The sequence below is a fragment of the Podarcis muralis genome, chromosome 10 (genome assembly GCF_964188315.1).
Source record: "Podarcis muralis chromosome 10, rPodMur119.hap1.1, whole genome shotgun sequence".
Classification (NCBI taxonomy): Eukaryota; Metazoa; Chordata; class Lepidosauria; order Squamata; family Lacertidae; genus Podarcis; species Podarcis muralis.
The window spans coordinates 77,360,029-77,382,799 of NC_135664.1; the positions used below are offsets into that span (position 1 = coordinate 77,360,029).

At 47.2% G+C, this 22,771-nt stretch overlaps 1 pseudogene across 1 annotated transcript in view; it reads left to right on the forward strand.

The window, feature by feature from the left end:
- The first annotated feature begins 5,997 nt into the window (after positions 1 to 5,997).
- LOC114605713 (uncharacterized) overlaps positions 5,998 to 22,771 on the forward strand; it is a 33,621-nt pseudogene continuing 16,847 nt past the window's right edge. The window contains exons 1-5 of the transcript XR_013394492.1: positions 5,998 to 6,250; positions 8,824 to 8,962; positions 10,779 to 10,913; positions 15,314 to 16,730; positions 17,158 to 17,664. The product of XR_013394492.1 is annotated as an uncharacterized LOC114605713 (transcript). The remainder of the gene's footprint in view (positions 6,251 to 8,823; positions 8,963 to 10,778; positions 10,914 to 15,313; positions 16,731 to 17,157; positions 17,665 to 22,771) is intronic.

The window sequence follows — 22,771 nt, forward strand, 5'->3', positions numbered from 1 at the left end:
GTTTATTGCGCAACAGGTTCAAGGCAAGATTGAACCGCCAGGATGGGGTGACATGAACTTTTAAAACTTCCCACCATTACCCCAGATACAGTTAAAAAGCATCATCACTACATCATTGCTACATCACGATTACATCAGAACAGGGGAGGGTTCTACAGGATTAACATATGGAGGAGGGAGGGGGAAACATGCAGAGTTGGAACACGTATTGAAAGGCACGTTCTGAGTACCGGTGATAAGAGAACAATGGGGTCTTAGTCTGCACAGTCTGTCACCCGGCCGAGCCTGGAGGAAGGGCTAAACTGGGTGATTTGGCATCAATGAGGTCTTTCCTGGGTGTACGTGACCTCCCGCTTGAGGGATTATGGAAGGTACTGGGCAGTCTTGAAGTCCTGAGGAAATTGAGCAGTTTGGCATTGAAAGCAAGAGAATCGGTGGTACGGGTGATTTTCTATGAATTTTTATAATTTTTTAGCCCTTTGCAACAGTGGCAGCTCATTTGGGAAACGAATTGCTACATTGTATCAATTTTGATGGGCTTAGCAAGGATACGAGGTGTCAGTCCATTGTTCTCCCATCAGGGAGCTGTCAACAGCTTGTCAGAAGGTGAATGAGGCCTGCAGGAGCTGACACTGCAGACCAAATGCATTGTCTTGATTGGCTGGAGGCTGCGTTGGGTGCAGGCTGATTGGTCAGGAGGCTCCCGTAGGCAGATAGTCTGTTCATTCATAAAATAAGCTACTCGCTCCTCCGGTCTACCCAGGGAAAGGGAAAAGGCACTTTATTTTGGGGCTTGGGTTTCACGTGGTGCTTAGTGCAAAAGAGTGAGGGGGCTGAGGGGTCCTTGAAGGGCCGGGCGCCCTTGAGGTCATCGCCTCAAACCCTCTGAAGGCTTCTGGGAAGGGGGTTGACAAGCATGCCCCCCTTCCGTATCAACCTTAATTTTTTTATTACAGGATTCATCCAGTCCAGCCTTTCGCATGATGAATTCTGCATCTACGTTAAATAAGCAGGGAGACAATATACAGCCTTGCCGTACTCCTTTCCCAATTTTGAACCAATCAGTTGTTCCATATCCAGTTCTAACTGTAGCTTCTTGTCCCACATAGAGATTTCTTGTCCCACATAGGGATAGACAGATGAGGTGATCAGGCACTCCCATTTCTTTAAGAACTTTCCATCGTTTGCTGTGGTCGACACAGTCAAAGGCTTTGGCATAGTCAATGAAGCAGAAGTAAATGTTTCCTAGCTTTCTCCGTAATCCAGCGCATGTTTGCAATTTGGTCTCTGCTTCCTCTGTCCCTTCGAAATCCAGCTTGCACTTCTGGGAGTTCTCGGTCCACATACTGCTTAAGCCTGCCTTGTAGCATTTTAAGCATAACCTTGCTTGCGTGTGAAATGAGTGCAATTGTACGGTAGTTGGAGCATTCTTTGGCACTGCCCTTCTTTGGGATTGGGATTCGTGTGTTGCAGGAAACACATGAACTCCTCTTTGTCCTCAGGAATATAATCATGGGGAGAGGAAAGGAGCAACCAGGCAGGTGACAAGAAGAAGAAGAGTTTGGATTTGATGTCCCGCTTTATCACTATCCGAAGGAGTCTCAAAGCGGCTAACATTCTCCTTTCCCTTCCTCCCCCACAACAAACACTCTGTGAAGTGAGTGGGGCTGAGAGACTTCAGAGAAGTGTGACTGGCCCAAGGTCACCCAGCAGCTGCATGTGGAGGAGCGAGGAAGCAAACCCGGTCCCCCAGATTATGAGACTACCGCTCTTAACCACTACACCCCACTGGCTCTCAACAAGACACTCAGGTTACCACCACAACTCCTCCCTCAACCCCTCCTCTTTGTGATGTGTCAATGATGTAGTCATGATGTAGTCTTGGGGGTGTAGCATGGGGGATTAGCAGCTAATAAAAGTCGGGGTCTTCTTTTGTTCGGGGCTTCCATCTTGTTCCACCTGGTGGCAGGTGGGAGTCCTGTGGCGACAGTCTTCAATCAAGACCTCCTGGCTGCTCTTTTGCTCTGCTATTTGTTAAGGAAAAATCTAGGTGTGAGGCTGCTCAGTCCCCCAGCTGGTCAGGCAGAGCCCACGGGTCCCTGCGGAATAAAGGGAGGAGTCCAGCCAACCAGAGCAAATAGCTGTAGACCAAAGTTTATTGCGCAATAGGTTCAAAAGCAAATTTGAACCCCGAGGTTGGGGTGACAAAGACTTTTAAAACTTTCCCACCACATCCCAGAATACAGTTCGAAGGGGAGGGGTTAACCTTCGCAAACATGTCCAGACAAGTCCTTGGTACAAGATTAGCATAAGCAGACATGGGAGGGAAGACTCAGGTATAAGATTAGCATAGACAAATATGTCTTAAGTACCCACCACCCAAAAGTACAATAGAACTTCCTTTGCATGTCTGGAGCCTGAGGCGAGTCAGGTGATGAGATTTGGCTTCCCTTGGCTAACAATGAGCCCAGCAATTGTCACCTCTGAGAACTTCCTGGAGTCCTTTTTCAAGGGGAAAATAGCTTTGGAATGGGGGGAACTGGGAAAGGAGATGATTTTATATTATTTTTAAAGCTAGGTGACTTCCCTGAGCTGTCAAGTTGGAAGGATATATTCAGGCATAATATTTGTAATATTTAACTTTAAAGATGTGCCCCCCCCCCGTAATTTCCGTAACATATTCCTGGCTGGTCTCCTTGTTTCTTGTCCAAGGGAGCCCTCAGATTTTGGAATCCGCTTCCAGCTACATTTGTATCGGCTGCTTTTCTGAGCCTCTTGAGAAGCGGAGAAGCGGGCCAGGGAAGGGTTAAGGGGTGCGGGAGGCGCCTGCATAGAGACCCCCCTGTCCCTCCCCGGCTCGTCTTGGGGGGCGCAGGGCGAGGGATGAGCCAAGGGGGCGTCTGGGTGAGGGGAGACCCCGGGATGGGAGGGGGGCCAGGGGCGGGGATAGGAGGGAGGGGAGCTACTTTGATGATGGACTACTTTGAACTGGCTGAAATGACTGGCAGAATCCGAGATTTGGGAGAAGAGACAATGTAAGAGGACTGGAAAAAATTTAAGGACTATTTGCAGAAACATTATAAATTGTATGAATGTTAAAAATATGCATGATTCGGAAATTATAGCTTCAGCAAACTGATTTAGTGAATTGGAAATTAAGTCATAAGAAAGACAAGGTGGAAACTTGAAACAATTTTATTATGTTTATTTTAAGGTACAAGTAATGGAAAAATAACATTTTGAACTTAGAAACATAATATTTGAAAGATACAGTAAGGTATGAAATAAGGTAACAAATTGCTGATGTTTTTATTGCAAAGAACGCTGGGTTCGGAGGATGTGGGGAAGTCCAGTTAGATTTACAAAAATCATTTGAAAAGTTGAATTTCTTTATTCTTTCTTTTTGATTTTTCTTTTTTTCTCTTCTGTATGTCTACAATGTTGAATATATATGTGAAAATCCAATAAAAATTTATTAAAAAAAAAAAAAGAGAAGCGGAGAAGCGGGCCAGGGAAGGGTTAAGGGGTGCGGGAGGCGCCTGCATAGAGACCCCCCTGTCCCTCCCCGGCTCGTCTTGGGGGGCGCAGGGCGAGGGGTGAGCCAAGGGGGCGTCTGGGTGAGGGGAGACCCCGGGATGGGAGGGGGGCCAGGGGCGGGGATAGGAGGGAGGGGAGCATCCCTGGGGCAAGGAAGGGCAGCATTGGTGGGGGGGGGAGATAGGAAGACCAGTCTTTGGGGGGTCTCCATCGTGGCTAACCCCCCCTTCAAGGCGAGCAGAGAGGGATCCATGGAAAGTGGGGGTCCTGTCCCCCCACCCCTTCTTTCCTGCAAGCTCCATCCTCTTCCCACCCCATAAGCCCCTGCCCTGTCCAGACACAGCCATTCTGCCCAGTCCAACCATTGTTCCTCTGGAGAGGCGAGGAAATCCCGAGAGGAATGTTTGCAATTTGGTCTCTGGTTCCTCTGCCCCTTCGAAATCCAGCTTGCACTTCTGGGAGTTCTCGGTCCACATACTGCTCGTGTTGATACGGAAGGCGGGGCAGGTCTTCTTCACCTTCTTCTTAGCTACAATATATCCATTTATTTCCAATTGTCAATGTCAAAAGGGACTAAAATCTATAAAATTCATAGAAAATCAACGTGCAAATTTGCTCAATTTCTCTAGGACTCCATGACACCTCCCCTGTCCTCCATAATCCCTCAAGCAAGGTGTCAAGACCCTAATCCTGTCAAATCACTCTGCCAAGCCTTTCCTCCGGGCAATGCCAGGTGGCAGACCATGCATACATGGACCATTGTCTTCTCATCACCGGTACTCAGGAAGTGCTTATCTGCGCATATCTCCAGCTCTGCACATTCCCCCTCCCTCCTCCATATGTTAATCCTGTGTAACCCAACCTCTTCTTAATGTATTCATGATGTAACTGGGATGTATTTTGCACTGTATTCTGGGATATGGAGGGAAATTTCAAAAGTTCATGTCACCCCTTTCTCGGGGTTCAATCTCGCCTTGAACCTGTTGCGCAATAAACTTGGATCTTCTGCAGTTTTCTCCTGTATCTGGCTGAGCTCATTTTTCCTCCGCAGGGACCCGCGGACTTAATCTGACGAGCTGGGTGGCAGAGCAGCCTCGCACCCAGATTTTACCGTAACAGTGTGAAATGAGCGCAATTATGCGGTAGGTGGGGCATTCTTTGGCACTGCCCTTCTTTGGGATTCATGTGTTGCAGGAAACCCCCCCCCCCAATCACTCAGTTTGTACAAACACAACACACACACACTCACAAACGACATAAGCGGCGCTTCTGTTATAAATTCATACAAAATCAGCCGTACATTGGATCTGCACCGTTCGACTTTTATTTTGCACCAGGAGGGAAAGACTATCAAAGGGGGGAGAGACTTGACACAAGGCAGCCAACCTGTCCGCAGTGAGCCCTACCCAGTTGGCATGCCAACCTTGTTGGTCCTAGACAGAAGATCATTCCACTCACAAAGGACCTGCATATGGAAGTGGATTCAGTATGGACTGAAACACAGGACAGCGACCAGCCCTTCCCTCTGGGGGAAGGAAACAGTGAACTCTTTGTCCTCAGGAATGTAATCCTGGGGAGGAGAAAGAAGGAACCGGACAGGTGACAAGACCCTCAGGTTACCACCATAACTCCTCCTCCTTCGGAGAAGTCACACTTCTCTGAGGTCTTTCAGCCCCACTCACCTCACAGAGTGTTTGTTGTGGGGGAGGAAGGGAAAGGAGAATGTTAGCCGCTTTGAGACTCCCTAGGGTAGTGATAAAGCGGGATACCAAATCCAAACTCTTCTTCTTCTTCTTGTCCCTGAACCCCTCCTCTTTGTGATGTCTCAATGGTGCAGACATGATGTAGTCATGATATAGTCTTGGGGGTGTAGCTTGGGGGATTAGCAGCTAATAAAAGTTGGGGTCTTCTTTTGTTGGGGGCTTCCATCTTGTTCCACCTGGGGGCAGGGGGGAGTCCTGTGGCGACAGTCTTCCATCAAGACCTACTGGCTGCTCTTTTGCTCTCCTCTTCCTGGCTGGTCTCCTTGTTTCTGGTCCAAGGGATCCCTCAGATTTTGGAATCCGCTTCTGGCTCCAATTGTATCGGCTGCTTTTCTGAGCCTCTTGGCTGTTGTGCAGGGACGGGGCCTGTGTCCACGGTCCTTGTCCTGGCCTGAGTCAGAGGCTGGGGTGGGGAGCTGGGATTTGGGGGGAGTCGTTTAGCTGCCCCCCATTCCTGGTTTGAACAGCACCAAGACCTAAAAAACGGAGGGATCTAAGCTCGTGGCTGGGGTGGGGGAGGGGAGGATGTTGCAATGCAAATCTTGTAGGAGGGACGGGACCCACTTTGCAGCCGGATCTCCGGGATCAGCTCCTCCCCCGCTCTGCTGATTCCAGAAGGAAGGGGGAGGGGAAAACATTCCTCTCCCCCCCTCAATTCTTTCCCTCCCCTCCCGGCACATCCTCCTCTCACCCCGCCCCACAACCACAGATCCCGCCCCCAAACATCCCACCCCTCCTTCCTCCTCCTCCAATCCGGCTTCTGTTCCAGGAATGGGGGGGGTGAGCCCCCCTCCCAACCTGCCTGTTTCTCCCGGAAGTGGAGCTTCCACTCCGGATTGCTGCTCTGCCCCAAAGCTGGGAGGGAGCGCTTTCTGAAAGGGGAGGGAGGAGGCAGGGGACCCCCCCCGTGGATGTTGCAGGAAAGGAGAATCGGGAGCGAGGAGAAAGAGGTAAAGGGGTCGCGGGGGGGGGGGAGAGGGGAGAAGAGGACCCAGAGACCCCGCCAGCTCCCCAAAGCGCCTTCCGTGGGGCCTGGATCCCGGCACGCGTGCTGCGAAGGGGCGGAGATGGGGCGCCCACCCACGAGGACTCCCTAGCCCCGTTTCCCCCACGCAGGCATCCCTGGGGCGCGGAGAGAAGCGGGCTGGGAAAGGGTTAATGGGTGCGGGAGACGCCTGGATAGAGACCCCTCTGTCCCCTCCCCTGCTCCCGTTGGGGGGGCAATAGGGACGGAGAGATGGGTCGCGCCTGGCGAGGGGTGAGCCAAGGGGCCATCTGGGTGCAGAGGAAACTCCGGGATGGGAGGGGGAGGAGGGGGCACCCCCTGGGCAAGGAAGCTAAGAATAGGGGGGTGGGGAGGAGGAAGACCAGTCCTTGGGGGGGGGGGGACATCTCCATCGTGGCTTCCTTGGGGAATCTCCGGAGGGGCCGCCTAGGCTTCTCTCTCCCGCCCAGGAATCAACCCCCCCTTTCAAGACGACCACAGAGGGATCCCTGGAAAGTGGGGGTCCTGTCCCCCCACCCCTTCCTTCCTGCAATCTCCATCCTCTTCCCACCCCATAAGTCCCTGCCCTGTCCAGACACAGCCATCCTGCCCAGTCCAACCTCTGGTCCCCTGGAGAGGAGAGGAAATCCCGAGAGGAAGAGGGGAGGGGGGAGGCCTTCTCAGAAGCGGCTCTAGGTTTCCGCAATCCCACCCAGGAAGCAGCCAGAAACCTTTTCCTCTCTCTCAGGCTTCCATCTTTAATGTCTTTTCCGCTGAGGATGAGAATAATGTACACCTGTCATCAGAAACAGGGGTGCAGAGTCCATGGAATGGCTCTCAGGATTGATACAGAAGTTGCACCTCAAAAGCATTTCTGTTCCTCTCATTCTTTGTAGCCAATGTCAGAGTGACTGACAAGCTGAGATACAACCCATCATCATCCGATGACAGTGACTGCATGAATCTTCCCAGTCAAAGGACCCAATTTCATGATAGACAGTGCCTGGGGCTGGAGGCTCTACACACCGGGTTTGCCTGTGCAGGCCAAAGACTGCCAGTATTAGCACAGGTGAGGTGTGTGACCCCCCCCCCCAAATTTACAGACTATATGTGAATGAGAGTTTGTGGGTGGGATTATAGTTTACGGGAACCCTGTGATTTTCTCCACCCATAACATTTCATAAGCAAATATTGCAGTACGAATTCCAAAATAACTACAAAAAATCACAAGATGATAATAATAGTACAGTGGTACCTCGGGTTAAGAACTGAATTTGTTCTACAGCTCCGTTCTTAATCTGAAAGTGTTCTTAACCTGAAGCACCACTTTAGCTAATTGGGCCTGCTGCTGCCACCGCGCCACCGGAACATGATTTCTGTCCTCATCCTGAAGCAAAGTAGTTAACAAAAGGTAGTATTTCTGAGTTATAAGAGTCTGTAACCTGAAGCGCCTGTAACCCGAGGCACCACTCTAGACGTTACAGTACATATAGGTAAAGGTAAAGGGACCCCTGACCATTAGGTCCAGTTGCGGCCAACTCTGGGGTTGCGGCACTCATCACGCTTTATTGGCCGAGGGAGCCGGTGTGCAGCTTCCGGGTCATGTGACCAGCATGACTAAGCTGCTTCTGGCGAACCAGAGCAGCGCACGGAAACGCCGTTTACCTTCCTGCCGGAGCCGTACCTATTTATCTACTTGCTCTTTGATCTGCTTTCGAACTGCTAGGTTGGCAGGAACAGGGACCGAGCAACGGGAGCTCACCCTGTCATTGCGGGGATTTGAACCGCCAACCTTCTGATCGGCAAGTCCTAGGCTGTGTCCCTACAGAACACCACCTGTGTCCCTACAGAACATATACAAGACTGTAAAACATCCAAAAATTAAAAACCTCCTGATACAGCTGTCTTCTAAATGACAGATGGTTGCCTACCTCCTTGCCCTCTGAAGGGAGGGCATTCCATGGGGCAGGAGGCCCTCTGCCTGGTTCCCTGAAACTTCACTTCTAACTGCAAGGGAACCAGCAGAAGACTCTCGGAGGCGGACCTCCCTGTCCGGACTGAACGATTGGGGTAAAGATGCTCCTTCAGGTCCACAGGGCCGAGGCTGATGAGGGCTTTGGGTTGCAGATCTTGCTCCTCCATAATGATCGATGTATAGTTAGCAGAGTAGGAGAAAACACTAAGAGGCAGGGAAAAAAATCAGCTGAGAAATTTATTACTGAAGACAGATAAGCATGACAGGACCCAAAACTTAGCAAAAATGTAACTCGCAGTAAAACCCTGACTTAGCAAACCAAAACAGCACTCAAGTAAGAAACAGACAAGCAGAGTAGAGTAATAGCAGAATAGGAAGTGGGAGCAGGCGCATTTCAATACTGTAATTTATATATAATTCAATGTCAGAGTAACCCTGGGACTAGATAACAAGCCTCCAGGTGGACGTGCCCCACCTGCCCTTCTCTTTCCTCTTCTGCACGGGCAGAGTCTGCCTTCTGGACTGTGGGATTCACGGTTGTTCTCCTCCTCTCCATCCACCAGGGCTTGACTTCAGGTGCAGCAGAATTCCCCAGCCCCCCAAGGATTTGAGACCCACCAGCTTTCCTCACCTGGGTTAGCCGGCCGGTTGAAGCCGTTGCTTGAAGCCCTGTTGCATGCTGACAGCTTCTGGAAGCCACAGGTGAGAGCTGAGTGCAGGGTGGGGACCAAGGGTGGGAAAATGAACCCAGAAGGTGCAGGACATGTCCCCCACCAAAGGAACTACAGCTCCCCAACACCCCATGACATCTCGATTCAGGTAGGTAGCCGTGTTGGTCTGACGCACTTGAAATAAAAAAATAAAAAAATAGCCCAGTAGGACCTTAGAGACCAAATAAGATTGTCCTGAGCATAAGCTTTCGTGTTCATGCACACTTCTTCAGATACACTGACACAGATGTCACCAGACCCTTGTATGTCGTGGGAGGGTGGGGTGGGGTTTTTCTCAGAAGGGTACTCCTACTACCCTTCACTATATGAGGAAGTGTGCATGCACACGAAAGCTTATACCTAGAAGAAACTTAGTTGGTCCCTAAGGTGCTACTGGACTATTCTTTTTCACTTCAACTGTGTCAGACCAACACGGCTATCTACGATTAAGTACAGTTATGTCCTGCTTTTCAGTGTCACTTTAGGATAGTCAGAAGACGGGCTCGAGTTCAGGCAGCACATCATCATTATTAAGCACCATTGGGGTGGGTTCATGAAGATCTAGAGGTGGAAACGGGGGCAACCACTTGATTTGAAAGGCAGTCTTAGAGCAAAAATTCTTGCTAAATGTAGTTTTTATCACTCTCTTTATCTCTTCATAAATCATGTTCCAAAATCTTTGTATCTCTAGACAGGACCACCACATATGGTAGTATGTTCCTATCTGTTCCATACATCGCCAGCACTTGTTATTATTTGATTTATTTATTTTTGCAAGTTTTACAGGGGTCAGGTACCACCTATAGTAGATTTTCATAAGATTTTCCCTTATAAGGAAACAAGCCGTGAATTTTATATTTTTAGTCCATGATTCGTTCCAAATATTGGGTTTGATCGTATGTCCCAGGTCCCTCTCCCATTTTACTGTAATTTCTTGGATATCTTCCTCCTTTCTTTGCCAATTCAAAAGTACATATCCTTCTCCAGATAGGATATTTTTTTGTCAAATCTTTTGGTTCTTTTCTCCTTTTCAAGGGCGGCTTTTAATTGATAATACTCCAGCCAGGTTATTCCCTTCTGTTTCAATTCGTTTAGGCCCTTTATTTTCGGATCACTACTTGTTTCCTCTACTAAATCCTTATATGTTAGCCAATCGCTGTTCATATTGTTACGGTAAAGTCTGGGTGCGAGGCTGCTCAGCCACCCAGCTCGTCGGACTAAGTCCGCGGGTCCCTGCGGAGGAAAATGAGCTCAGCCGAAGACAGGAGCAACCTGCAGAAGATCCAAGTTTATTGCGCAACAGGTTCAAGGCGGTTTGATGTAAACAGCACTTCTTCTTTTCCTTGTTCCACATCAGAGAGACTTTGATACACAGGTCTGAGCTCATCTCTCTGCCTGAAACTGCTGTGTTAGCAGTACTGCCAGGCTGGACAGTGTGTTTGGGGGTCCTGGGCTGCCTAGACAACAAGATCCCTTTCTCAGCCTGGCTGATATGGTCCCAAGGAAAGCAGAGCAGTACGTTAGGCACCAGCTTGGCTGCAGGAGTGGCTGGAGGAGGTGTGCAGGACACCATCCAACCATCTTAGAGACTCCACTCTGGATTTGTGGAGGTTTTCCTCCATAGCCTTTTCTTCTCCTGAAGATAAGTCACGAGGCAGTGAAGGTTTAGGACCAGAGTTTTCCTTCTTGATGGGCTCCCTTCCCCGGTTGACGATCCCATCTGCCCTTCACTTTCCTCTGCAGAATGGGCAGAATCTGCCTTTTAGACTGTGGGATTCACTGTTCTTCTCCTCCTCTCCATCCACCAGGGCCTGCCATCACCGGCAGCAGAATTCCCCAACCCACCAAGGATTTGAGACCCGTCAACAATCCTCACCTGGTTTTGCCAGCCAGTTGAAGCCATTCCTGGGATCATGGCCCCTGACAGCTTCTGGAAGCCACAGGTGAGAGCTGAGTGCAGAGTGGGGACCAGTGGTGGATAAATTACCCCATAAGGTGCATGACATGTCCCCCAGCAAAGGACCTACTGCTCCCCAACACCCCATGACATAATATAATTATGATATTTAAGACAGAACAGGAATAAATTCATGTCTCTGGAAATATCACAACTTCAGGCCATCAATAAATCAACACTACATATTCAAGGTTGAAGTTTTCACTAAGTACAGTTTTCCATTTGCCTTGAATATCCAGCTTTTTCAGTGTCATTTTAGGATAGTCAGAAGACAGGCACGAGATCAGGCAGCACATCATTATTATAAGGAACAATTGGGGTGGGTGTTTCCGTCTGGGATTCCCATTTGCCAGCTGCTTTCCTTCTGCTTCTCCTGCTCTCTCCATGCAATGCAAGGCATGAGGACAGAGGTCCATCTCCAAGAACAGGAGCTTCCCTGAGCACCCATTCAGCTGACCCCAAGCACCAAGCCTTGTCACTAGTTCTCTGACTGACCCAGACCACAGTCCCTGGAAAGGATGTAGACCTGGGTCTCACATAATGGTCCACATGGACCTCCTGAGGGCAGTGGGACTGTGCAGGTGATTCATGAAAATCTAGAGGTGGAAACAGGGCTGGATGAAGGATTATAATAATATAATCATAATAATTTATTATTTATACCCCGCCCATCTGACTGAGTTTCCCCAGCCACTCTGGGCAGCTCCCAATCAAATGTTTAAAACAGTACAGCATTAAATATTAAAAACCTCCCTTCAGATGTCTTTTAAAGATAAGATAGCTGCTTATTTCCTTCACATCTGAAGGGAGGGTGTTCCACAGGGCGGGCGCCACTACCGAGAAGGCCCTCTGTCTGGTTCCCTGTAACCTCATTTCTCACAATGAGGGAACCGCCAGAAGGCCCTCGGAGCTGGACCTCAGTGTCTTTATGATGCAGAGGATGGGGAATGTCCAAAGGAACGATGGACCAGAGAAAGAGAGGGCCTGTTCACGGACAGAGAGCAGCTGCCTTTCCTGTGAGGAAACAAGTGATTTGAAAAGGCTGTATTCCAAGATCATGCTGTGCTATTAATGATGTTTGAGGATTAGGAAAGGTTGCTGCTGCATTACTATCATTTGATGACATTGCTTTTTCATTTGCTGTGCGTAAGAGGAGTGGGGTGGTGTTTAGTTGGGTGCGGAAATTTATTTAATTTAATTATGGTGTGTTTGTAACATTCTCTTTTTTGTTTTTGTTTTATTGTTTTGTTAGTTTGTTTTTTGTATAGGTTTTAATTTGATTTTAAGGGGAGGGGTCAGGGCTGCCTGCGAGTGGGTCCCAACAAACAAAATGGCTGGGGCAGGTTCCACGGGGGGGATGTACTGGGACAACCAACCTCAGTGATCACGGGTAGGAGGAGGAGCTACGCTAAGACCAGACCACGTCATTACCGAGGAAGCGGGCTTAGTCATTGTTTGAGGACTATCCCTGCCTCCAGGTCTGGTCTTGACCAGACAGGATACTGGAATCAGCAAAGGGATACCCACACAACCTGAAGGTGCTGCTGTGCAATGCCAGGTCAATGATCCATAAAACCATTGTGATCCATGACTTGATCATGGATGGAGGACTTGACCTGGCATGTGTGACAGAGACCTGGTTGGGTGAAGCAGATGGGCCTGTCCTTGCCGCTGCTTGTCCGCCAGGTTTCTCTTACACACAGCAACCCAGGTCATGTGGGCGGGGAGGGGGGGTTGCAGTGATTTTTAGGAAGTCATTAGTTTGCACCAGGCGTCCTATTGGGAAGACCCAGTTTTCTGAGTGCATGTTCTGGAAGTTGGGCAATAGGGGCAGTACAGGATTCCTTTTGGTGTACCAACCCCCCCCCCCTGCTTCACCAAGGATTCCCTGCCCGAGCTGCTTCAGGTCATGGCGGATGTTCTCCTGGAGACACCTAGTTTGGTTGTCCTAGGGGATTTTAACATCCATGCCGAGACGACCTTACAAGGGGCCGCTTGGGACTTTGTGGAAAGCATGGCCTCCATGGGGCTGTCCTTGAATAAGTCTGGCCCAACCCATAGCCGCGGACATGCCTTGGACCTGGTGCTTACCTCTATGGATGTTTGTGATCTGACACTAGGTAAAAGCAATACAAAAGAAGTGCCATGGTCAGATCACTTCCTGGTGCAACTGGACTTCTCCGCGATCCTTCCCCTCTGCAGGGAGGTGGGACCGATTTGGCTAGAGCACCGGTGGCGGATGACCCATTCTGAAGCTCACCGGACACGGGTTAGAGCCGAATGTTGAGCCTACCAAGTTGCGGTAGTGACGGCGAAAACTACTTTCTTCACCGCCTCTATTGCATCTGCAGAAAACAGCAGCAGGAGACTTTTTCAGGTGGTTCGCAATTTAGCAGAACCACCTGCTCCATCAGGGCTCAGTGCAGCCCACATGATCTCCTGCAATGATTTTGCAAAGTTTTTTTCAGATAAAGTCGCTCAGATTCACTCAGGTCACTCAAGTCGCTCAGGTAGACTCCACCGTGGCATCAGGGCCGGGGCGGGAGAGTGCTAGAGTCTGTCTAGTCAAGTTGTGTGGGATCAATTCCAACCTGTTACCCCCAATGATGTGGACAGACTGCTTGGACGAGTGAAACCAACCACTTGTCTCCTGGATCCTTGCCCATCCTGGCTTATAAAAGCTAGCCGGGAAGGGCTGGGCAATGGGCTTCATGGGGTGCTGAATGCTTCCCTCCGTGAGGGAGCCTTTCCAGACCCGCTGAAAGAGGCAGTTCTTAAACCGCTTCTTAAAAAACCATTTTTAGATGCGGCCACGATGCCCAACTATCGCTGAGTCTCAAATATTCCATTCTTGGGCAAGGTGATTGAGCGAGTAGTTGCTGAACAACTCCAGGCACGCCTGGAAGAAGCGGACCATTTGGATCCCTTCCAGTTGGGATTCAGGCCTCATCATGGGACTGAAACTGCCTTGGTCGCACTGGTTGATGATCTCTGATGGGCTAGGGACAAAGGTTTCCTAGTTCTGCTGGATCTGTCAGCGGCCTTTGATACCATTGAGCATAACATCCTTCTGGACCGTCTTGAGGGGCTGGGAGCTGGGGGCACTGTCATACAGTGGTTCCGCTCCTTCCTCCTGGTCCGTGTTCAGAAAGTGGTGGTGGGGGATGAGTGTTCAGACCACTGGGCTCTCACTTGTGGGGTGCCTCAGGATTCTGTACTCTCCCCCATGCTTTTCAACATCTACATGAAGTCGCTGGGAGAGATCATCAGGGGGTTTGGGCTGGGTGTTCATCCATATGTGGGTGATACCCAGCTCTACCTCTCTTTCAAATCAGAACCAGTGAAGGCAGTGAAGGTCCTGTGTGAGTGTCTGGTGGCGGTTGGAGGATGGATGGTGGCTAACAGATTGAGGTTGAATCCTAACAAGATAGAAGTACTGCTTTTGGGGGACAGGAGGCGGGCAGGTGTGGAGGATTTCCTGGTCCTGAATGGGGTAACTGTGCCCCTGAAGGACCAGGTGCGCAGCCTGGGAGTCATTTTGGACTCACAGCTGTCCATGGAGGCGCAGGTCAATTCTGTGTCCAGGACAGCTGTCTACCAGCTCTATCTGGTACGCAGGCTGAGAGCCTATCTGCCTGTGGACTGCCTTGCCAGAGTGGTGCATGCTCTGGTTATCTCCCGCTTGGACTGCAATGCGCTATACGTGGGGCTACCTTTGAAGGTGACCCAGAAACTAAAACTAATCCACAATGCAGCAGCTAGACTGGGGACTGGGAGCGGCCACCGAGACCACATAACACCGGTCTTGAAAGACCTACATTGGCTGCCAGTACGTTTCCGAGCACAATTCAAAGTGTTTGTGCTGACCTTTAAAGCCCTAAACGGCCTCGGTCCAGTATACCTGAAGGAGCGTCTCCACCCCTCATTGTTCTGCCTGGACACTGAGGTCCAGCTCTGAGGGCCTTCTGGCGGTTCCCTCACTGCGAGAAGCAAAGTTACAGGGAACCAGGCAGAGGGCCTTCTCGGTAGTGGCACCCTCCCTGTAGAACGCCCTCCCACCAGATGTCAAAGAGATAAACAACTACCAGACTTTTAGAAGACATCTGAAGGCAGCCCTTTTTAGGGAAGCTTTTAATGTTTGATGTATTACAGTATTTTAATGTTTTTCTGGAAGCTGCCCAGAGTGGCTGGGGAAGCCCAGCCAGATGGGCAGGGTATAAATAATAAATTATTATTATTATTATTATTATTATTATTATTATTTCATAAAAATTGGGAACATGGGTAGGAAGCGGGGGAATGTAGGAGATGTGTGAAATAAGAGAAGGGGCAAATGGTGTTTGATTTGTTCTTTTCCCTTTGTTCTCTTCCTTGGAATCCAAAAAGGACTTCCTCTCTGCCCACTCTGAAGAAGGTGTTACAGAAGAATGTCAGAATTCCAGGGGACGGGAATAGACATTGAAATGTGAGAAATGTGGAATATGCTTCACTGAATGAGCACACATAGCTCACATCAACAAACTCACAGGAGAGAAACCTTTTAAAGATTTGAAGTGTGGAAAGAGTTTCACTGATAGTGAAAAACCTAGAATACATCAGCGGACTGCCATGGGTAAGAAAGGATTCCAATGCAGGGAGTGTGGGAAGAGCTTCAGTCGGAGTGGAAACCTTAAATTACACCAAAGGACTCACACAGGGGAGAAACCATTTAAATGTATGGAGTGTGGAAAGAGCTTCAGTCAGAATGGAGACCTTAGAAATCATCAACGGACTCACACAGGGGAGAAACCATATAAGTGTATCGTGTGTGGAAAGAGCTTTAGGAACAGAGGATATCTTAGAAAACATCAACGGACTCACACAGGGGAGAAACCATATCAATGTATCGAGTGTGAAAAGAGCTTTAGTCATAGTGGAAGCCTTAGACTACATCAACGGACTCACACAGGGGAGAAACCATTTAAATGTATTGAATGTGGAAAGAGCTTTAGTAACAATGGAAGCCTTAGACTACATCAACGGATTCACACAGGGGAGAAACCATTTAAATGTATGGAGTGTGGAAAGAGCTTCAGTCAGAATGGAGACCTTAAAACACATCAACGGATTCACACAGGGGAGAAACCATTTAAATGTATGGAGTGTGGAAAGAGCTTCAGTCAGAATGGAAACCTTAGAATACATCAACGTACACATACAGGGGAGAAACCGTTTAAATGCATGGCTTGTGGAAAGAGCTTTAGTGATAATGGAACCCTTAGAAAACATCAACATTTTCACACAGGAGAGAAACCATTTAAATGTATGGAGTGTGGAAAGAGCTTCAGTTTCAGTTCAAACCTTAGACAACATCAACGGACTCACACTGGGGAGAAACCATTTAAATGCATGGAGTGTGGAAAGAGCTTTAGTCAAAATGCGCACCTAACTTTACACCATCAAACTCACACAGGTGAGAAACCATTTAGATGTATGGAGTGTGGAAAGAGCTTCATTCAGGTTGGAAACCTTAGAATGCATCAACGGACTCATACAGGGGAGAAACCATATACATGTATGGAGTGTGGAAAGAGCTTCAGTCAGAGTGGAGAGGTTAAATCACATCAACGGACTCACACAGGGGAGAAACCATTTAAATGCATGGAGTGTGGAAAGAGCTTTAGTTACGATGCAGGCCTTAGACAACATCAACGGACTCACACAGGAGAGAAACCATTTAAATGTATGGAGTGTGGAAAGAACTTCAGTCAGAGTGGACACCTTAGACAACATCAACGGACTCACACAGGAGAGAAACCATTTCATAGAATCATAGAATCATAGAGTTGGAAGAGACCACAAGGGACATCGAGTCCAACCCCCTGCCAAGCAGGAAACACCATCAGAGCACTCCTGACATATGGTTGGCAAGCCTCTGCTTAAAGACCTCCAAAGGAAGAGACTCCACCACACTCCTTGGCAGCAAATTCCACTGTTGAACAGCTCTTACTGTCAGGAAGTTCTTCCTAATGTTTAGGTGGAATCTTCTTTCTTGTAGTTTGGATCCATTGCTCCGTGTCCGCTTCTCTGGAGCAGCAGAAAACAACCTTTCTCCCTTCAACCTTTCTATGTGACATCCTTTTATATATTTGAACATGGCTATCATATCACCCCTTAACCTCCTCTTCTCCAGGCTAAACATGCCCAGCTCCCTTAGCAGTTCTTCATTTAAATTTAAATGTATTCATTTAAATGTATGGAGTGTGGAAAGAGCTTTAGTTACGATGCAGGCCTTAGACAACATCAACGGACTCACACAGGAGAGAAACCATTTAAATGTATGGAGTGTGGAAAGAGCTTTAGTTACGATGCAGGCCTTAGACAACATCAACGGACTCACACAGGGGAGAAACCATATAAATGTATGGAGTGTGGAAAGAGTTTTAGTGATAGTGGAAGCCTTAGAACACATCAACGAACTCACACAGGGATGAAACCGTTTCAGTGTATGGAGTGTGGAAAGAACTTCAGTCAGAGTGGACACCTTAGACAACATAAACGGACTCATACAGGGCATAAACCATATAAATGTGTCGATTGTGGAAAGAACTTCAGTCAGAGTGCATACCTTAGACAACATCAACGGACTCACACAGGAGAGAAACCTTTTAAATGTATGGAGTGTGGAAAGAGCTTCAGTTATAGTGGAAACCTGAGAGTACATCAACAGACTCACATCGGTAAGAAACGATTTAAATGTATGGAGTGTGGAAAGAGCTTCAGTCAGAATGGACACCTTAGAAGACATCAGCAGACACACAGGGCAGAAACTGTTTAAATGTATGGCCTGTGGAAGGAGCTTCAGTCAGAGTGGAAGCCTTGATTTATGTCAACAAACTCACACAAAAGACAAACCATATAAATATCAGGAAAGTATATTGAGGTTCAGTCCTAGTGGAAGTCCTACATCCACAGACTCATGGACAGGGAGAACTTTAACAGTTGACACCCTACAAACCCATCAACCCTCAAAGAGGAGAAGCTGATTAAAGGGAAAGATTGCAGAAAGTGCTTTAGTTATAATGGAGTGTTTAAGGAACATCTAAGAGCCAGTGTGGTGTAGTGGTTAAGAGTGGTTCGTAATCTGGGGAACCGTGTTTGCGTCTCCACTCCTCCACATGCAGCTGCTGGGTGACCTTGGGCCAGTCACACTTCTTTGAATTGTCTCAGCACCACTCACCTCACAGAGGAAGGGAAAGGAGAATGTTAGCCACTTTGAGACTCCTTCGAGTAGTGATAAAGCGGGATATCAAATCCAAACTCTTCTTCTTCTTCTCAGAGTGGAGAACCCATTAAAATGTATGGAGTGAGGAACGGGTTCCTTTCAGAGTTTACTCTTCTTCACAGCAATGAACTCAGCAGAAAATCCATCTTCAAAGCATGTCATGTATTTGTTCTGGTGTTTATATGTAAAACTGTATAGTAATGAAATAATGAAGGTAATATCCCACAATAATGAGTATAATTTTAGATGTAAGGTACCTTTTGATAGTGAGGGGGAGAGGGTGAATCTGTATTTCTGGTGGTGAGTGAGGATTAGGGCTGGGCATATATTGATCTCATCCTATACCAGTTTCTAGACTACATTGTGATAACCTTTGGAAAACAATGGATATGGCAATACACCACAGATCACAGTGTGTGTTTCTGGGATGCACATTTGCCTCAAAGCAGCCGGCAGAAAGCTTTGCTTCATGAAGGGCTTCTGGTTGATCGGTCGCCATCACAGTTGGAGATCTCTTTATCGGAGGAGACCTCGGTATATCAAAGGCAGGGGAAACTGCTCCAGCGCAGCAGACCCCCGGGAAAACCTCAAATCGAGCATTTTGAGGACATGGAATCTGGCAGGTGTCAAAAGTGGGCTCCCCCCTCACTGGAAAGTTCTGCTTTTGAGCTCTGAGAATGAGGGGGTTGGAGCTGCGACACTTCTGAGAAAAAGCTTCCTGTGATTATACGAAGCTGCGAGACTGTGAGGCATTAGCGGTCAATTCTTCCAACATCAAAAGGACTGTATTGTGTGTACCTTTTACATTTGGATTATATATGGCTAATGTAGGGGTTGTGCTGACAAGCTAGCTGAGATAATGCTCCGGGCACACAGCCATCTCTGTACAAGAGATTTATTGCTAAGCTTCAAAGCAGTTACAAGAGTTCAAAGACACACTTCATCTCTCGGAGTCAGATGAATCGCCTGACTTTTTTTATGCCTCCCCCAGCAAGCCCATTTCCTGAGGCCACGCCTCTTGCTTCCGCTGCTCTGTGAGTGGCTGGTTCCCAGTACTGGCTCCCCCCTCCCAGCTTCCTCCTCTGAAGTGGAAGAGAAACTGCTACTTACCGGCGTGGGCTCTCTGTACTTGCCTCTCTGCTTCCCCCTCAGCTCTTTCGCAGCCTCCAATTCCCTGACATCCACCCCCTCCTCAAAGGCCCCCTCCCCCTCGGGAGAATCGACCACCCCCAATTTACCCTTCTCCGGAGTGGCGGGGGTGAAGCCTGGAAAACTACCCTCCTCCTCATCCGTATCTTCAAAAACCGTCCTCCAGTCCTCCCTCAAACCCACAGTTCCTCGTGTTCCCCAATAGACACTTTCCTCTTCGTCAGATGGTGGGAATCCCTCGAAATCCTCTTCATCGTCCGTCGGCCCAAACACCTGTTGGAAAAATCTACCCCGGGGTTTGGGTTTGTCGGGGAAGAAATTGTGGAACTCCTCCACTAGACCCTCGTCAGTGATACAACTCTCCGGGACCCAGGTATTCTCTGAACTAGGGGCCCCTTCCCACGCCACCAGATACTCTTGCCTCTCTGCTTCCCCCTCAGCTCTTTCACAGCCTCCAATTCCCTGACAGCTAACTAAAGACCTGACCTCAAGAGTCACTAAATCAGAGATTTGCCCAAGGACTTGTTCTGATCATAGTGCTGTGTTGACAGAGTTAAAATTGTCTCTACAGGGTACTTTTAGATGGCAGATGAATGATGTTTTACTGAGAAACGAATTGATCGTAAATAAAGCTCAAAAGACCCTAAAGGACTATTTTGAATTGAACCTGAATCCTGGAATTGAAGCAAGGGGTGCAAGTAAAGTGGTAATGCCAGGTATTTTGATTCAACAGAATTCTATCAGAATGAGCAAAAGGAAAAAGTTCTGTCTCAAAGGAGAAAGAGAAAAAGCTAAGATGTAACCCAAAAAATCAACAGATTCAAAAGGAAATTAAACCATTACAATCTTAGTCTTCACAAATAGTAAACCAAGAAATTGAATGGAAAATTATATTGATGAAACAAAAGACTTTTGCATCGGCAAATAAATGCAGAAAATTATTGGCTTGGAGACAGAAAGAGAGTACAATAATTAATATTATGGAGGATGGTAAGAATATTGAGAACCCAACAGAGATTAGAAAATGTTTTCAAAAGTACTATAAGCAGCTTTACAAAAAGGAAAAATGGATAAAATGGAACAGTTTTTGGACAAAAATGGATTGCAGAAAATTCCAGCGGACAAAACAAGCCTACTAAATGAACTGGTTACAAGACAAGAAGCTGAAGGGGCAATTAGAATCATAGAGTTGGAAGAGACCACAAGGGCCATCGAGTCCAACCCCCTGCCAAGCAGGAAACACCATCAGAGCACTCCTGACATATGGTTGTCAAGCCTCTGTTTAAAGACCTCCAAAGAAGGACACTCCACCACACTCCTTGGCAGCAAATTCCACTGTCCAACAGCTCTTACTGTCACGAAGTTCTTCCTAATGTTTAGGTGGAATCTTCTTTCTTGTAGTTTGGATCCATTGCTCCGTGTCCGCTTCTCTGGAGCAGCAGAAAACAACCTTTCTCCCTCCTCTATGTGACATCCTTTTATATATTTGAACATGGCTATCATATCACCCCTTAACCTCCTCTTCTCCAGGCTAAACATGCCCAGCTCTCTTAGCCGTTCCTCATAAGGCATTGTTTCCAGGCCTTTGACCATTTTGGTTGCCCTCCTCTGGACACGTTCCAGTTTGTCAGTGTCCTTCTTGAACTGTGGTGCCCAGAACTGGACACAGTACTCCAGGTGAGGTCTGACCAGAGCAGAATACAGTGGCACTATTACTTCCCTTGATCTAGATGCTATACTCCTATTGCCCAAATGAAAATAGGCAAAGCACTGGGACCTGATGCTTTAACTTCCAAGTATTATAAAATATTTAAGGATTGGCTGATACAACCATTGATGGATGTTTGTAACAAAATATTAAAGGGGGACAAAGCACCCGAGTCCTGGAAAGAGGCCTTCATCACTCTGATACCCAAACCAGATACAGATAGAGCTCAAGTAAGGAATCAGCGACCAATTTCCTTGTTGAATGTGGATTATAAAATATTTGCAAATATTTTGGCTACAAGATTGAAGAAGATTTTGAATAAGCACATACATAAAGATCAGTCAGGTTTTTTATATGAGAGGCATATGAAAGATAATATTAGGAATGTGCTGGAAAGATTAGAGGCAAAAAAGAATCCTAAAGCAATGTTTATGTTTATTGATGCAGAGAAAGCCTTTGATAATGTTTCTTGGAGTTTTATGAAACAGAACTTGTGTAATATGGGGATCAGTCAAAAAAATTTTCAATGGTATTAATGCAATTTACTTGGAGCAGAAAGCAAAAATTATAATTAACAATGTGGTCTCAGAAGAAATTAGGATTGAGAAGGGAACCAGGCAAGGGTGCCCACTTCCCCCCCCCCCTGCTTTCTATTTCTGTCCTAGAGGTGCTGCTGAATAGGATAAGGAATGATGAGGAAGTTAAAGGCATAGTAGTGGGAACTAAACAATATAAGTTAAAAGTCTTTGCTGATGATTTGGTATTGACTTTACAGGACCCTGAGATCAGTGCAATCAAAGCACTGAAGATAATTCAACAGTTCGGACAAGTTGCAGGTTTCAAATTGAATAAGAATAAAACCAAAGTTTTAGGGGGGGAAATAATGATACATGAAAAACTTAATTTAGAGGAACCCACAGGGGTGAAGTTTGTGAAAAAGGTGAAATATCTGGGTGTAAATATGACTGCAAAAAATGCATTTGTACAAAGACAACTATGAAAAGTTATGGAAAGATATCAAAAGAGATTTGGATATTTGTACAAGGTTGAAACTATCTTTGTTGGGCTGAATTTCTGCAATAAAGATGAATGTATTGCCTAAGGTGTTATTTTTGTTCCAAGTACTCCCTATCATTGATAAGTTGAATTGTTTTAAGGAATGGCAAAAGATATTATCTAAATTTATCTGGCAGGGGGGAAAACCTCAGAACTAAGTTTAAATTATTAACAGATGGAAAAGAGAGGGGGGTTTCTCCCTGCCAGATTTAAGGATTTACTTTGAAGCTGCAGCCTTTTGCTGGCTGAAACAATGGTTTTTATTGGAAGATACAAATGTTTTGGATTTGGAAGGTTTTGATAATGTATTTGGTTGGCATGCATATTTATGGTATGACAAGCTAAAAGCTCAAAAAGGATTTAAAAATCATATAATTAGAAAATCTTTGGATGATGTTTGGATAAGATACAGAGATTTGTTAGAAAGGAAAACACCAGATGGATATCACCATTGGAAGCTAAGACCCATAAAAGGTTGAATATGAAAGATACATGGTTGAAGTATAATGATAGTTTGATGGAAGTAGGGGACCAATTTAGATTAAAATCTTATGGTCCGTTGAAAGATAAATTAGATGATTGGTTCCAGTACATCCAGATAAATGAAATGTTTAAAATGGATAAGAAAATTGGTTTTCAAACAGAGAAATCCAAACTAGAAATGGAA